The sequence below is a fragment of the Zea mays genome, chromosome 7, assembly GCF_902167145.1.
Source record: "Zea mays cultivar B73 chromosome 7, Zm-B73-REFERENCE-NAM-5.0, whole genome shotgun sequence".
NCBI classification, from domain to species: domain Eukaryota; kingdom Viridiplantae; phylum Streptophyta; class Magnoliopsida; order Poales; family Poaceae; genus Zea; species Zea mays.
In genome coordinates, this window is record NC_050102.1 from 14,655,698 (window position 1) to 14,665,006 (window position 9,309).

At 45.8% G+C, this 9,309-nt stretch overlaps 1 pseudogene; it reads right to left on the reverse strand.

Annotated features, from left to right (window-relative positions):
- Positions 1-9,083, reverse strand: LOC103632077 (uncharacterized; annotated as a pseudogene).
- Between the last annotated feature and the right edge of the window lie 226 nt (positions 9,084-9,309).

Genomic DNA, 9,309 nt, shown 5'->3' on the forward strand with positions numbered 1-9,309 from the left:
TTAGCTAACTGGGCCGGCAAATACCATATGGGCTGGGTACCTGACATTTCCCTCTCCTTGAGATGCAGCTTGCCCCCAAGCTGATGTTCGCAACAACACCAAGATCCCAAACAAAGACTGAGCATATATGTAGGTCACTGCATGTAGGTCACTGGTAGCAAGGAACACAGAGACAACCATGATGTTCAAACCCAAGCACGCAAACTCCTGAGGTGGAGGCCATGGTTGCTTGATCTCACTGCGGCGAGCAAGAAGGTCGTCACCCAAGTTGTTAGCTACCAGCATCATTCCCTTTCCAATAGTGTAGTAGCCACGAGACAAGTTGTTAGTTGTGTCATCCTTCCCTGAGATGAGATGCTCTAGGTGGAAGATCTCGGAGTACAGATCATGCTCAGGGTTGATGAAGATGGCTCTGGCCACCTGCTTGCTAGAACTAGTCTTGCTACAGAACATGTTGAAGGCATCCTGCGGGACACTAACTGAGGTAGCACTTTGCTGCATTTTCTCAAACACCACTTGAGCATCAATCAAGGTCAATGCAGACTGGCTATCTGTGAGCTTGAGCTCCTGGCAGTTAAACAACTTGCACAGCCTGCAGCACGCGTCGAACAGACTCCTCCAGATGATGAAATCAGAACGGCAGTTCACCCTGGTCAACTGTCACACCCGGCTTTAAGGAACAAAGCCAGGTGCATCTCATACATGCGCCAAGAAGACAACATATATAATAACAGAGTGTATAGAGATAAATGTCACAAAACATCAGAGTATTTATTACATAGCGGAAGACTTATTACAAAATAAAATAATAAAGATAAAACGAACTAAGAATCGTCGGCGCCAATGTCAACTGATAAACGCCACCTAGATCAGATCATACTCCTCGCCTTGTGTCTCCTCCTGAACCACCTGTTCTTCTCCTGTGGGGGGGTGTGAGACAGCAAGAGTGAGCTCACATACGTTCATCGCTCAACAAGTCGTGGGGAATAATGTGACATGAACTCATCAAAGGTGGGAGCTCATGGAGTGTAAGGCTTATCAAAGAGAATGGTTAAAGCTGAGCATTGCTTTTAATGTTGGTCAAACTTTTATTAGCAATTACTAGATGTAAGTAAATACCAAAACTTAATAAATGATAGAACAAAATTAATAATAAACCCATGCATATGCAAATGACAAAATTGAATTTAGGTTCCATAAATTAATCATCAGAGAGTCCTGAGCTGCTCATGACCGTGAGCTCGGCTAGTATACCAGTTTTTTTACACTCTACAGAGGTTGTACCCTTTACCCACAAGTCATGTTACCCATCTGCCAAGGGATCGTGACTTCTCATACACCTCTACCGAGGAGGCGAGGCAGGGTAACACTACAAGGCCTTTACAAAGTTCCACTAGCTTCAGAAAACCCGCTACAGTTTATAGGAAGCTCCAATGCAGGGTTCTTGCCTGACCGCCATCGCAGCAAAATCAACCAAGGACCTCCCTACACTGACCACTCCCCTACTGCCCTTGCCCCTTTCGGGTAAGGTAGTCCTCCACTAGTTTTCCTAATTAATCAGCCAAGGGCGTCCATAAACCCTTGTGGTGGCACGTGTTTCTCAAGTTAAGCTTTATGTTCCAATTAACATTAATGATCTTGACATGAACATAAATAGAATAACAAAATAACTGGAACATAGATATGATAAATAATTATCCCAAATTCATGTAAAGCAATAGCAAACTACCCAAGTGATTCAAGGGTAAACAAGGTAATGAGATAAACAATCTAGGGTAACCTATTGGGTCCCATCAAAATTAACCTATGCATGAATAAATGATATTAACGAACATTATTGGGTAAAAAGTGGTCAAGAGCACAACTTGCCTGGCACTTGAGATTCCAGGTACCAACTTGCTTTTCATATGACACGTGTCCTCGCGCTAGTCGTAGCAATACAAACAAACATGGTATAGATAAAATTAACATCACACCAAACATAAGAATACACTGCGTAAAAATAATCTACGTGAAGCTACGAGACTAACGCAACTTGAATGGATCAAATCGGAGTTAAAACGGAGGAGATACGAATTTCCTAAGGTTTTATGTGCTTGGCATCAGATTAATTAAGAAATAAATTTTAATGTGACTTTCATGTCAAAACAGAGACACTATGTGATAAACAATAATATTATAGAATTATAGGAATTCGAATTGGTCAATTTGGAGTTCATATGCATTTTCTATGAATTAAACAAGTTTCTAGATTTATTTTTGTATTAAAAATCGATTTCTAATATTAATTTCCTATTTTCAGCTCTCTCTGGATTGGGCGTCATTTTCTGTAAAACACAGGGGCTTCCTGGTAAGTAGCCTGAGACTCAGACAATAGTGATACTGGACCGCGGGTTGATTCTTAAGTTTTCTCGGGTCTCTTCTGCGAACTGGCAAAGTGAAGGGGTATCGGCCATGATGGGCCATCGGATCAGACCCGAACGGCCCAGATTAGGTACGTGCACTTAAGTGATCAGTCTGCAACGCGAGCCCTTGGATCGGGATCCTACGGCCCATAGCCAATCCGTGGGTTGGAACGCAGAGCCAAATCTATCTGTCTATTCCCAAACCAACGGTTCCGATTTAAAGCTTCCAAGGGGTATGGCTACTTCTAATCCTGCTCGCCCACTTAGATCCAACGGTGCCAAGCCTTCCCCCCAGGATCCGCACAGAGGCGGCGCCGCCCAGTGCGTGTGGTGGCGTGGTTGCCGGAGCAAGGGCATCTGACAATTTTGAACGCAAATCCTAGCGTGGCGAGGCGCTAAATGACGCGGGTATCGTGGCGAGCAAAGGGAAGGGCGAGTTACCATGGGACGTGTAGCAGTGACCTCGGTCCACGGTGCATGGAGGCCACGCAGCGGCGCACGAGCTCCGGCGACAAATTCCTGGAGTCCCCAACCTCATCTCTGCGCGGTGATGCTGCGAGCTCATTCCTAGAGGTTTGGCGAAGCTTCTACGCCCCGTGCGGTCGCCAGATTGTTAACGTAGGCCGAGCTCCATTGCGGCGGACGGATTTCGTCGGTGTTTGGGGATGGCACGAGTTGGGTAGGTAGCCAGGAGGGCAGGAAGTGCCCCCGAGAGTCCGTTTTATAGTATTTCACCAAGAGAAACAGAGGAGGAGCAGGTCATGCGCCAGACGAAGATGAATCCCGGGCGGGGGCGAGGATTCCGCGGATTCGGTTGTTAACAGTCCGCGGCGACTTCGGCGGTAGGTGCGGCTTCCATGGAGTTCGGCGTGGCGCCTGGTCAAAGCGATGCCGCGCGGGCAGAGAGCCTGAGCGCCCGAGCGACTGGGTAAACGGATAGCGGCGCGAGGATTCGTTGCTGGCATCCGGCCGCAGGTCAGCGCTGCAAGCAGCTCCGAAACTCACGACGAAGCTCCACCATACGTGCTTGACGGTTGAAGACGAGTACTGGGTACTCGGGCCCACACGTCAGTCTACCAGGGGCTGGCACACGCGGAGACGGCCAAAGAAGCGGCTGAGGCAGAGAGGAGGTAAGGCGGCTAGGGTTTTGGCGTGCAAGAGCTAGTGGGCTAAATTGAGGAGCCATGCCCATTTAGGTTTCTTCCTCTTTTCTTTTTTTTTCTTTTATGTTTTCCATTTCAAAGTTCAAATGGATTTAAATTGTTGGTTTGAATCTCAGACTTTCAAATATCAAATAGAGTTCTAATGCTTCTTTTACTTGGTATGATATTATTTATTTGTTATTATTATTTATTCCCTTCCCGTTTATTTATTTATAGAAGGAAAAATGACTTTATTAACATTTTTTCTCTATTTTTTTATGCATAGTTTGAGTTCAAATTTCAAATTTGAATTAAACTATTTTCAAACTTCAGGTTCTAAATTTTATAATTAAATGCATAACCAAAAGTCCAATATGATGCAATGGTTTAGTTGTGTCTTAGTGAAGTTTTACTCATTTTTAAACATGATCAGTCACATGTGATGATAAATGGAGATACACACACATATATAAAAGAAACAATTTCTCCTTTTGTTCTCCCTAACAATTTGGATATTACAAATCCTACCCCCCTTAACAGGAATCTCGTCCTCGAGATTTCGGAAGGACTAGGGAAAAGATGTGGAAAATCTATGCGAAGCTCTTCTTTTGTTTCTCATGTTGCTTCATCTTCTCCATGGTGACTCCATTGCAATTTGCACATCTTTATCACCTTAATTCTTGTAACTCGAGTCAAAGTGTCAAGAATTTTGATCGGATACTCCGTGTAAGTCAAATCACCTTGAAAACTAAGGTCCTCCATTGGTAGCTGTCCCTCAGGTACCCTGAGGCACTTCTTCAGCTGAGATACATGGAATACAGCATGTACATCCGCAAGATGATTAGGCATCTCTAATTGATATGCAACTTCAACTTCAAATCTTTGTCCTTTGGAACTGGTGAGTTCTACGGTTCCATTAGCACAGTGTATATACTGCCTTTGCCTTTCTTAACATGACATACCAAGGATCACGTCTATAGTGCTCTCTTCTAACACTATAGGGGTAGCTCATCTAGGTTAGAAACATAGGGTAAGAAAGGAAGATTTGTAGACAAGGCGAGTAATTACGAGAAATGTTACTGCGGGGGATTTATTAGCTAAGTAGATTAGTGTGTTATCTACTAAAGCTAATACATTACCATATGGTGGTACATGCTAGGATGTCCATATATAATACTTCAATCAATCAAAGAAGCAAATCAGACATTTATCATCAGAACAATCGAACAACATTTTTAAACAAAGAAAATAGTTTTAATTTTGTCTTAGGTTCCCTATCTCTTAAGAAGATCATAGTCATAGGATTCCAAGGTGTGAAATCCATCTTGTCTTAGAGTAGAAAGGATAAGAGTAATCAGAGTGGAGAAGTAAAAGATGAGATCAATTCAAGATGAGGTAAGTATAGAATGAATCAGAGTAAGGTAAGTATTGAAGGGTTTAGTCCATTTCTATCTAGGTTTCGTCCTACAGTCAACATTTCCTCTGATACCACTTCTGTCACACCCGGCTTTAAGGAACAAAGCCAGGTGCATCTCATACATGCGCCAAGAAGACAACATATATAATAACAGAGTGTATAGAGATAAATGTCACAAAACATCAGAGTATTTATTACATAGCGGAAGACTTATTACAAAATAAAATAATAAAGATAAAACGAACTAAGGATCGTCGGCGCCAATGTCAACTGATAAACGCCACCTAGATCAGATCATACTCCTCGCCTTGTGGCTCCTCCTGAACCACCTGTTCTTCTCCTGTGGGGGGGTGTGAGACAGCAAGAGTGAGCTCACATACGTTCATCGCTCAACAAGTCGTGGGGAATAATGTGACATGAACTCATCAAAGGTGGGAGCTCATGGAGTGTAAGGCTTATCAAAGAGAATGGTTAAAGCTGAGCATTGCTTTTAATGTTGGTCAAACTTTTATTAGCAATTACTAGATGTAAGTAAATACCAAAACTTAATAAATAATAGAACAAAATTAATAATAAACCCATGCATATGCAAATGACAAAATTGAATTTAGGTTCCATAAATTAATCATCAGAGAGTCCTGAGCTGCTCATGACCGTGAGCTCGGCTAGTATACCAGTTTTTTTACACTCTGCAGAGGTTGTACCCTTTACCCACAAGTCATGTTACCCATCTGCCAAGGGATCGCGACTTCCCATACACCTCTACCGAGGAGGCGAGGCAGGGTAACACTATGAGGCCTTTACAAAGTTTCACTAGCTTCAGAAAACCCGCTACAGTTTATAGGAATCTCCAATGCAGGGTTCTTGTCTGACCGCCATTGCAGCAAAATCAACCAAGGACCTCCCTACACTGACCACTCCCCTACTGCCCTTGCCCCTTTCGGGTAAGGTAGTCCTCCACTAGCTTTCCTAATTAATCAGCCAAGGGCGTCCATAAACCCTTGTGGTGGCACGTGTTTCTCAAGTTAAGCTCTATGTTCCAATTAACATTAATGATCTTGACATGAACATAAATAGAATAACAAAATAACTGGAACATAGATATGATAAATAATTATCCCAAATCCATGTAAAGCAATAGCAAACTACCTAAGTGATTCAGGGGTAAACAAGGTAATGAGATAAACAATCTAGGGTAACCTATTGGGTCCCATCAAAATTAACCTATGCATGAATAAATGATATTAACGAACATTATTGGGTAAAAAGTGGTCAAGGGCACAACTTGCCTGGCACTTGAGATTCCAGGTACCAACTTGCTTTTCAGATGACACGTGTCCTCGCGCTAGTCGTAGCAATACAAACAAACATGGTATAGATAAAATTAACATCACACCAAACATAAGAATACACTGCGTAAAAATAATCTATGCGAAGCTACGAGACTAACGCAACTTGAACGGATCAAATCGGAGTTAAAACGGAGGAGATACGAATTTCCTAAGGTTTTATGTGCTTGGCATCAGATTAATTAAGAAATAAATTTTAATGTTACTTTCATGTCAAAACAGAGACACTATGTGATAAACAATAATATTATAGAATTATAGGAATTGGAATTGGTCAATTTGGAGTTCATATGCATTTTCTATGAATTAAACAAGTTTCTAGATTTATTTTTGTATTAAAAATCGATTTCTAATATTAATTTCCTATTTTCAGCTCTCTCTGGATTGGGCGCCATTTTCTGTAAAACACAGGGGCTTCCTGGTAAGTAGCCCGAGACTCAGACAATAGTGATACTGGACCGCGGGTTGATTCTTAAGTTTTCTAGGGTCTCTTCTGCGAACTGGCAAAGTGAAGGGGTATCGGCCATGATGGGCCATCGGATTAGACCCGAACGGCCCAGATTAGGTACGTGCACTTAAGTGATCAGTCTGCAACGCGAGCCCTTGGATCGGGATCCTACGGCCCATAGCCAATCCGTGGGTTGGAACGCAGAGCCAAATCTATCCGTCTATTCCCAAACCAACGGTTCCGATTTAAAGCTTCCAAGGGGTATGGCTACTTCTAATCCTGCCCGCCCACTTAGATCCAACGGTGCCAAGCCTTCTTCCCCCCAGGATCCGCACAGAGGCGGCGCCGCCCAGTGCGTGCGGTGGCGTGGTTGCCGGAGCAAGGGCATCCGACAATTTTGAACGCAAATCCTAGCGTGGCGAGGCGCTAAATGACGCGGGTACCGTGGCGAGCAAAGGGAAGGGCGAGTTACCATGGGATGTGTAGCAGTGACCTCAGTCCACGGTGCATGGAGGCCACGCAGCGGCGCACGAGCTCCGGCGACAAATTCCTGGAGTCCCCAACCTCATCTCTGCGCGGTGATGCTGCGAGCTCATTCCTAGAGGTTTGGCGAAGCTTCTACGCCCCGTGCGGTCGCCAGATTGTTAACGTAGGCCGAGCTCCATTGTGGCGGACGGATTCCGTCGGTGTTTGGGGATGGCACGAGTTGGGTAGGTAGCCAGGAGGGCAGGAAGTGCCCCCGAGAGTCCGTTTTATAGTATTTCACCAAGAGAAACGGAGGAGGAGCAGGTCATGCGCCAGACGAAGATGAATCCCGAGCGGGGGCGAGGATTCCGCGGATTCGGTTGTTAACAGTCCGCGGCGACTTCGGCGGTAGGTGCGGCTTCCATGGAGTTCGGCGTGGCGCCTGGTTGATGCCGCGCGGGCAGAGAGCCTGAGCGCCCGAACGACTGGGTAAACGGATAGCGGCGCGAGGATTCGTTGCTGGCATCCGGCCGCAGGTCAGCGCCGCAAGCAGCTCCGAAACTCACGGCGAAGCTCCACCATACATGCTTGACGGTTGAAGACGAGTACTGGGTACTCGGGCCCACACGTCAGTCTACCAGGGAGCTGGCACACGCGGAGACGGCCAAAGAAGCGGCTGAGGCGGAGAGGAGGTAAGGCGGCTAGGGTTTTGGCGTGCAAGAGCTAGTGGGCTGAATTGAGGAGCTAGGCCCATTTAGGTTTCTTCCTCTTTTCTTTTTTTTCTTTTATGTTTTCCATTTCAAAGTTCAAATGGATTTAAATTGTTGGTTTGAATCTCAGACTTTCAAATATCAAATAGAGTTCTAATGCTTCTTTTACTTGGTATGATATTATTTATTTGTTATTATTATTTATTCCCTTCCCGTTTATTTATTTATAGAAGGAAAAATGACTTTATTAACATTTTTTCCTCTATTTTTTTATGCATAGTTTGAGTTCAAATTTCAAATTTGAATTAAACTATTTTCAAACTTCAGGTTCTAAATTTTATAATTAAATGCACAACCAAAAGTCGAATATGATGCAATGGTTTAGTTGTGTCTTAGTGAAGTTTTACTCATTTTTAAACATGATCAGTCACATGTGATGATAAATGGAGATACACACATATATAAAAGAAACAATTTCTCCTTTTGTTCTCCCTAACAATTTGGATATTACATCAACCTCTCCACCGAGTTGTACTCCTTGCCCTCGACGTCGACAACGACTGCCGCCTCTGGCACTGATGTCGCCTGCTCCTCTTCTTTGGGCCGCTTCACCCTTTTCGTGATCGCTCGGCATGCTAGCATCGCCCTTAGCTGCTATCGCTCGGCCAACGATGGCCCGCCACGCTGCAGCTGCTTGCCGCTCTTGTTGTCGCACGGGAACTAGCACGTCATGCTCTCCGGTGAGGAGCCTCTGGGCGTTGCATTCCTGGCTGGCGACGGCACGGCCATCTGGGTTACCCGCGCCGCCACGGCTGCGTCGAACGCGCCGGTCGAGTCTGCGAACGGAAACAGGCGTTGGCACCGCTTCACGACGTGCACGACAGTGTCGCACGAGGTGGAGAGGATGTCGTTGGTGTTGTTCTGGTTCTCGTCGGGTGGCGTGGATCTCAGCGCACACGAAGACGCGCTTCCCCTTGAGGTCGGCCTCCGTGAGGTCCTCGACGCTCATCTTCCCCATGCTGGCCATGGCCGGCGTGCCGCGCGTGGAGGACGCCTGCTGGCACGCGAGCGCCAGCGACCGCGCCGGCTGCCACGACGCGACAGAACCTCCCTTATCACTGGGTAGATGCGAGTCGTAGTGCGCCATGGCGAGTTCGGCTGTGAGCCCCGAAGTTGAACAGGTGGTAGGCAGCTTGGTGATGTCAGTGCCATCGAAGAGAGTATCTTCGCCGAGGTCGTCCGGTCACGTAGGCGCTCCTCCATCCGAGCCGGGGACGACGACGTGCTGCAGATCCTGATGGAGGCCAGGTACAGGGACGAGCGCGGCACAACCGAGCCCGAGGTCACGGGGCTGGTGGTCGCCACCATCTTCT